The 8,246-nt window shown below is 37.7% G+C and overlaps 1 pseudogene across 1 annotated transcript; it reads right to left on the bottom strand.

Moving 5' to 3' along the window:
• Positions 1-474: 474 nt before the first annotated feature.
• Positions 475-5,764, bottom strand: LOC143604216 (rop guanine nucleotide exchange factor 14-like; annotated as a pseudogene). Its single transcript, XR_013148245.1, has 6 exons — positions 5,461-5,764; positions 4,437-4,591; positions 4,278-4,352; positions 3,277-3,520; positions 1,676-2,008; positions 475-807 (listed from the first exon to the last, which is right to left on the bottom strand). The product of XR_013148245.1 is annotated as a rop guanine nucleotide exchange factor 14-like (transcript).
• Positions 5,765-8,246: the final 2,482 nt, after the last annotated feature.

Raw genomic sequence — 8,246 nt, 5'->3', positions numbered from 1 at the left:
CATAAATTGAGCTTGTCACTAGGTATACCCCTAAGAATAGTGTTTGATTTGAATGAAGGAAATGGAAGAACGATCGGAAAGCAATTGACTTTATTGTTAGAAAACAGGTATATAGGATAAAGATTAGGCCCAAACTGAGAAGTGTTGTATTCCATTAGGATAATTGTTGTAGATCACATCTCCTAGGATTCTTTTCTGGGCCTTGAATAATATTAAGTCCCATCGGTAGTTCTTTCATACCATCAGATTCAAAGTGATCTCAATAGAGTGTTATCAGAATTCTCATTTATAGGCAACACCGGTTCTTCATCCGACAGAAAGCTACCGGATCTCGACATCTTTCAGTACGATAATTTGTCACATTTATCTGGTAGTGTGTTTCTTTTATATATCTACCATTTACATAACCGATATATAACCGAACTAAAGTGACATTTTCATGGTTGTAAAACAAACCTATTTACCTATACAACATCAAGTGCTTCGACTAAGCCATGTTGTAGCCGGATCTATATTTGTTGCATCAGCTAGTAATAGTAACGATGTATTCGAAGCCTTTTTAGCTTTACTAAGCTCAGTCTTCCCTCTATTCGTCTTATCAAAGGGTGTGTGTCTTGTATTTACACTCGACATAGAAATACCCGATGTTCCAAAAACATCGATCCACAAGGACCTATGGGTTGACAATGGTGAGTTAGGATCGGCCAATAGGTCCTCTTGACAAATGTCTTGGATTCTAGCCAGTATGTTGAATGCCAAGCTTCCAAGAACACGGGAATAAGCTTCCAAAATCGCGTACGCAATATCCTATATATGTGTAATGATTAAAACATTAGAGGTGACAGTTTTAACTCAATAATCTGGGCAGTCAGCTTGGTTAAATAATCTATTTAGCTAAAGTGAAAAGTCAAATGGCTCAACCATAGGAAAGCCATTTTAACGAGTACTTTTTGTAATCATACATAACAAAATAATTAATTATAAAAATATACGTGGCGGTTTCTAAATGACATGAAAGTAATCAGGGTTGGATTGTCATATGCCATATCTAACATGTTTAGTGTTCAGCTTAACATGATTAACCCGTTTAAGCAAGCAAGTTGACTATCAACCTGTTTAAATAAAAATGACGACATGGCAGCTAGTTTACGACCCGTGTAACCCATTTTTTACAGCCCACCAACCCAATTAACACTTTTACAGCCCATTTGACTTATTAGTAAATGAGTCATGTTCAGGTTGAATTGTTTAATTAAGCAAGCTGTCTTTGGGTTTACTTGTTTAACCAGTTTAATCAAACATGTCAACCTGGCAACTCTTCTTTCCAAACAAGACGACCCGGCAACCAGTTTATGACCCATGTAACCCATTTATTACAACCCACAAACCTGTTTAACACATTTTCAACATGATGGCAAGACATTTACAACCAGTTTGAATTTTTAGATAAATGTGCTAAACAGCTCGTGTCTGTTTCCAACAATTCAGCGTGCCAACCAACAACCGACATGACTGACACTCGTGTATAGAAAAGGACGAAGTGGTGTTTGTAGGTCAACCCAATGGCCTGTTTTAAACCCCCAACTAAATAATGACCAATTTTAGCCTAAACCCATTTTGACCCGTCTGCGAACCAAGATAAATAAACAATGTAATGTGTGGATGATTAATTCACCTTTCCATGTTGAACTTTCATGACATCAAGAAACGTTTGAGGAAGGTTCGGGTACCGGTTTCTTATCTGCTGCATAAGAACTTCGGCTCGGTTTATTTGAAACTCAATCTTATGGACCTCCATAGAAGAATCTTTTAAGGACCATAATGTTCTTGGTGTAGATTTAGTGGCAATAGAGATTCTTTCTTTCCATGAGTATATTGCAGCTTCTAGTTTGTTAATAATATCCAATGCACTGTGTTCAGATATTATGTTCAATGAATTTAGCATTCTTGAAGAAGATGTTGTATTTAGTGTCCTATAAAGATCATCACCAAGGTTTGCCTTTCCAGACTACAACATATGAAACAAATAAGTAAGGTGGCTGTTTATTTTTGAAGATAAAAACTTCTACAATCTGATTTCATGTCTGCAACTGAAGATGTGGTCTGAAGGCCTGCAATCTGAAAATATAATACTGTTTGTTTTATAAACTGGTTATCGTCTGCATAAACTGAAAATTAGTTACCTATCATACATATCCAGTAGATAGAAGTCATTTAACGTATGTAGACTAGTAAAATAGTTGGTGGAGGGTGATGGACGGTGGTAGTGGCGGACGGTGGATGGTGGTGGTGATGGATGTGATGGTGGTGGGTGGTGGACGGTGTTGGCGGCGGATGGTAGGTGGTGGTGGTGGGTGGTGGTGGCGGACGGTGGTTGGTGGTAGTGACGACGGTTGTGGCCGACAGGTGGGTGGTGGTGGTGATGGATGGTGGTGGGTGGTGGTGGTGGTGACGGACGGTGGTGGTGGTGGCGGACGGTGGGTGGTGGTAGTGGACAATGGTTATGGCCGATGGATGTATGGTGGTGGTGGGTGGTGGTGGTGGTGCTAGACGGTGGTGGTGGGTGGTGGATGGTGGTGGTGGGTGGTGGTAGTGGACGGTGGGTGGTGGCGGTGATGGACGATGGTGGTGGCGGATGGTGGGTGGTGGTGGACGGTGGTTGTGGGTGGTGGTGGTGGCGGCGGACGGTGGGTGGTGGTGGACGGTGGTGGTGGGTGGTGGTGGTGGCGGCGGACGGTGGGTGGTGGTGGACGGTGGTGGTGGGTGGTGGTGGTGGCGGCGGACGGTGGGTGGTGGTGGACGGTGGTGGTGGGTGGTGGTGGTGGCGGCGGACGGTGGGTGGTGGTGGACGGTGGTGGTGGTGGTGGTGGCGGCGAATGATGGGTGGTGGTGTTGCACATTGGGTGTTGATAGGATGTTAAGAAGTATGTAGAAGTTAAACAATAGCTTCTTTTTTAAGACCATAAAAGCAGTTTGCAGATCTTATTTTAAAAAACAAACAGTCTTTAGAAGCTTATGGCTGCGCGCCCGCAGACTAAGCCTCATGCAGATGTTTTAAGCAAAAACAAACACAACCTAAGTCTTTTCTTTTTTGTTGTAATTATCTTAAAGAAAAGTTCAGAGGTATTGTGTGCTATAAAACTTCGTTTAAGTGTAACCAATACATAAAATGAAGAAGAAAAAAATTGCTTTAAAAATGTACTTCACCAAGAAAGTTGGGTGGTAGCGTGGGCTACCCCTCAACCTATTCTAGATCCGTCCTTAATTATAACAAACCTTAGGAAGTGCTTCTCTAATGATATTTGGAACAGGCATTTGAGGCAAGATGGTTTCATTTATAGATTTGGCAGCCTTGAAAATTTGGTGAACTAGTTTTGCCTGATTCAACAACTTTTTCCTCTCACCATTGGAGAGTCCACCTGTGGGTACACGTGGCATAGGGACCCACCATCTTTTGCCTTCTGATTGGCTACCTTCATCGTACCAAAATTCGGATTTCATCATTTGCGTCTAGTATTTCCTGTCAGCATGTGCATTACAATTTACAACTCAATAACTTGCACAAATGGTTAATAGTCAGATTTAGGGGTGTCGGTTTTTGACTCAAACTGAACCAGAAATCGAAAAGTCGGCTTTTGGGTTCTTGAAAACAGTTTGCTTTCGGTTTTCGATTTTCACAATGGGTTCAGTTTTTAGTTTACCCATTTAAGCTTGAAATTTTTGGGCCGAAAAATAATAACCCAAAATCAATAATAAATTTGGTCCTATTTTGTTGTTAATTGATGATAAACTGATTATTACATATTGAGAACCAAAACTAATGGGCTAGACCATTTATAATCCATAAATTGATCATAAAAGTCAGCTTTTTATGTTTTCAGATTTCACAATCAGTTTAGTTTTCTCGGTTTTGCCTGTTGGGCTTGAAAATTTTGGGCCTTAGCATTGGGTATTTTGTGGTTAATTGATGATTAATTGACTATTATACATTTGAACCTCAAAATTTTTAGGCTACACCATTTATAATCCAGAAATTTATTAACAAAAACAGGATTTTTTTTCTCGTTTTTTATGGTTCGGTTCAGTTTTTTCGTTTTTTATCCAAAAAAAAAAAATCTTTGTTCTAACTTTTATAACTACATATCTACACTTTTGGTCATTCTTTCCCTTATTTGGCCTGTTCCAGTCCATTTAAAGTAAACGTGTCAAAACTGTCACAACCAAATTAAACAAACAGACGTAATATATACTTAAATGCAACTGTAGAGACCACTTACAAGAAGCAAGGAGTCTAACTTCTGTAGAGCCGGGAGATTCACATAAACATCTTCACGCGATTTTCGTGTCATGATCTGCTTTGAATACACACGTTTTAGAAATTTTACAAAAAATATAAAACTAATATTAATAAGTTGCGAGCAAGGAATAATAGTTGCCTCTAGAGAGTGACCGTTGGCGCCGTATTGCTTATCTGGCACCAACTCAACCATATAGTTAGTTGGGGCAAGAAACCATTCCATTTCTCTTATCCACCTGTTCTTTTTCTCCTCTGAAAGTGGCTCTAGTTTCCATAGCTCCCCAAATACAGATCCTGTATGTTTAATATGCTATGTGAACTAGAATAATAACTATGATGTAATTAATGATGCTCTTCTTAGTGGTGTTTGGATGTATGCTCTTATAGAGTGATCACAAGTAATTGTAGTAAAATGTGTTATAAAAGATGGTGTTTAGAGTGCTTTAGTTTTAATTTTCAAAGTAGATATGATAACAAAAATGTTGTTCATGACTAGGGACAAAAAACGGGTCGTGCCCATGGTTGGCAGGCGGTTGAACTTGAAGATGATAAACATGAAAATAGTGTCAGACAGATAGAGACGAATCCAAATACCACTCGAGTTTTTGCAAGTTGGCATGACAACCCGGATTTTTTATTTTGTTTTATTTTTGCATATTCATACTCTAAAATTATAAATTATAACCAAAATTACAAATATATAAATATGTTTAAACTATAAAACCTAATTTCATTTATCTTGTCGGGTAAATTTTGGAATAAAAATACTCGATTGTTAAGTTATGCCATAAAATAACTTTAATTACAAAAATACAAGGTTTTGATGGACCCGTTTAGGTAAACGTGTTTGCGGGTTTGGTCTGAAACTGACCCAAAAGCCCGTGAATATCATGTCAGATATTCAAACCCCTATTTGCGGAGTGTTAGGCAACTTCAAATATTTGATGATATAAACGATAACAAAACACAAACCCCTATTTGCGGAGTGTTAGGCAACTTCAAATATTTGATGATATAAACGATAACAAAACACAAACCCCTATTTGCGGAGTGTTAGGCAACTTCAAATATTTGATGATATAAATGATAACAAAACAAAATCTAGTCTTTTACAAGAACCTACAGGCAAAGGGGTAAATGGGTAATTTCCAATAAAAACTTACGGGCGAGCTTGGTAATGGAATTGGACAAAGCCAAAGCAGAGGAATGACCCTTGCTCCCTCCTGTAGTATCTTCACCCAACAAGAGCTTTGCAAATGCTTCTTTCATTATTTCCAGATGGGATATTTGTGATGATGCTTCATCTTTTGTGATCATCCAATGAGAAGAAAGTGAACCACAACCATCATTGGTAGAAGCATAATCATCAAGAGTGTCAGTTGGACCTTCATCTTCTCTACTTGTAGCACTTTCATCCTCACAAGAGTTACCACTCAAACTGCGGCTTTCAAGTCCATTATATGTCATAATTCCTGAAACATAATTCACAATGATGTTATGATATTTATGGATCATGCATTAGCTATGCAGCTGTATCTATCTTTGGCATTGATCATATGAATGGTCACAATTCACAAACTAATTTACCAAATCCATAATATTCATGTTATGATATTTCTAAATCATGCATTAGATTATGATCAAGAATTTGATGTAGAAGATAGCTGTTTGTGACTTCTGTGTTGGATCAAGTTATGAGTATATTAAATGAGAGGGTAGATAAAATAAATCATAGAATTACTAACTTCTTTATCTATAATACAGATTCTATGGTGAAAACTAAAACAAGTACATGTTGCAAGTTGAAGAATTAATCTTGAATTATTATTATTAAAGCTGAAGGGTCTATTTTGTTATGTTTTATTTTAGTTAATTGAATTAGGAAAGGTTTCGTCTTGGAGAGGAAGTTTAGTAGTTGACTTGGAGAGCAAGTTTAGTAGGTCTATAAATAGGGTCTAGATTATAGTTTTGTGTGAGAGAGTCAAGAGAAGTCTCTTCTCCTTGTATGTTCGTGAGGTTATGTTCGTTTGTTAAGTTCGTTTGATTATATGAAAAGACTTGCGGGTTGTCACCCCAATATCTCGTGTTCGTTTGTTTGTTTGTGTGCTTGATCTGATTGTTTGATCCGTCTGGGCCAACAATTGGTATCAGAGCATAGGCTCGTATTCACGTAAAGTTTCACATGATTTCACTTCAAAGGCTTAGTTCGGTTAAGAGGATTTGCGATTATATTTGTTCGAAATATAATCTGGAAGCAAGAGAAAATAAAAGCCGACAATATATTTGTGTTGCATCGGCTTTAGCGAGCAAGCAAATAGTTTGGTTGATAGGATTTATTTGGTGGCTTGGTGCACACAATTGAGACGCTGTGAAAGGTGTGGTAGAGTTTGGATTTGTGAAGAATCAACGAGGATCAGGAATCAATTCCAACTAAAAGAGCGTTCTTAAAGAAAGTAAAGATAGGAAAGATACGATGGTGATTTGAGAACTTCCAGTATTGATGAAATCGAACTACAAAGTATGGTCGACCAAGATGGAGGAATTTCTGAAAGAGTATGGTTTTTGGAAAGTTGTTGAACCTATAGTCGGCGTAACTGTAAATGAAAGAAAGATGTACACCACGTTGGGGTTCATATGTCAAACCCTACCGAAGACATCTTGGTACAAGTTGGCATACTCATGAATGCTAAGGAAGTATGGCGTGCTTTGAAGATTCAATTTCTTGGAATTTATTATGTTCGAAAGGTAGAAGATGAAAAGGCAGCTCAAGAAGCCGCTGAGAAAGAAAGATTGTATGAGATCGCTGAGAAAGAAAGATTGGATGCCATTGTTCAAGAAGAACAAGCACAGAAGGAAGATCAGGAAGCTGCAGAGAAAGAAGAAGCTTTGCAAGCTGTTTTAGAAAGTGAAGAAAAGGAAAGATTGAATGAAGAAAAATAAAGAATTTCTTCAGAAAAAGAAGAGAAGATTGCGAATCTTCAGGTATGTTTTTCTGACTCAAACAACCTTGAAGATGAGAAAAGTGTTAAGACAAGTGAGAAGAAACGAAGCAAGAAATCTTCTACTAATCATGATGATGAGAGAAAGGTTATGGAATTGAATGAAAGGAATGATACAACTAACAAGACTGCAGAGTTAGAAGCATGTGTGAAAGTCAACAATCGAGTAGTTGCTGATGAAAAGTCAGAACGGAATGAAAGGTTCATAATGAAAGGCAGATAGGGTCTAATAAAGAAAGAATAAATGACCCATCTGCAATTGTTGATGAGCAAAGAAAGAAAAGAAAAGTGAGAAAGAAGAACATGGAGAATGAAGTTGTATGTGAGATCAATACGGATGGTTTGAACGACAAGTGTGAAGAACTGGTTAAACAGGTTTGTTACAGACAACTGAAAAGAAAGGGTAAAGACAAGCCAGTGATTAAAATTGAAGAGCTGAGAGTGCTATTAGGGATTCAAGATCTTAGTGGTACAAATTCAAGATTAAGGGGATGAATGAAGAATTAATCTTGAATTATTATTATTAAAGCTGAAGGGTCTATTTTGTTATGTTTTATTTTAGTTAATTGAATTAGAAAAGGTTTCTTCTTGGAAAGGAAGTTTAGTAGTTGGCTTGGAGAGCAAGTTTAGTAGGGTCTATAAATAGGGTCTCAATTATTAGTTTTGTGTGAGAGAGTCAAGAGAAGACCCTTCTCCTTATATGTTCGTGAGGTTATGTTCGTTTGTTAAGTTCGTTTGATTATATGAAAACAGTCGCGGGTTGTCACCCCAATATCTCGTGTTCGTTTGTTTGTTTGTGTGCTTGATATGATTGTTTGATCCATCTGAGCCAACACAAGTGTTGTGGTTGCATTTAAATATGTTTATAGTTCATATAGGAAGCAAGTATTTAACTTTCTTTTATCTGATAAAATAACTAGAGAATAAAAATCTGGGCAAAAATTGTGTAG

Source organism: Bidens hawaiensis, unplaced genomic scaffold, assembly GCF_021521415.1.
Source record: "Bidens hawaiensis isolate Kalapana, Puna unplaced genomic scaffold, B.hawaiensis_p1.1 tig00064325_1, whole genome shotgun sequence".
Classification (NCBI taxonomy): Eukaryota; Viridiplantae; Streptophyta; class Magnoliopsida; order Asterales; family Asteraceae; genus Bidens; species Bidens hawaiensis.
Note: the sequence above shows the minus strand (reverse complement) of the source record. Positions and strands in the feature narration are given on the sequence as shown.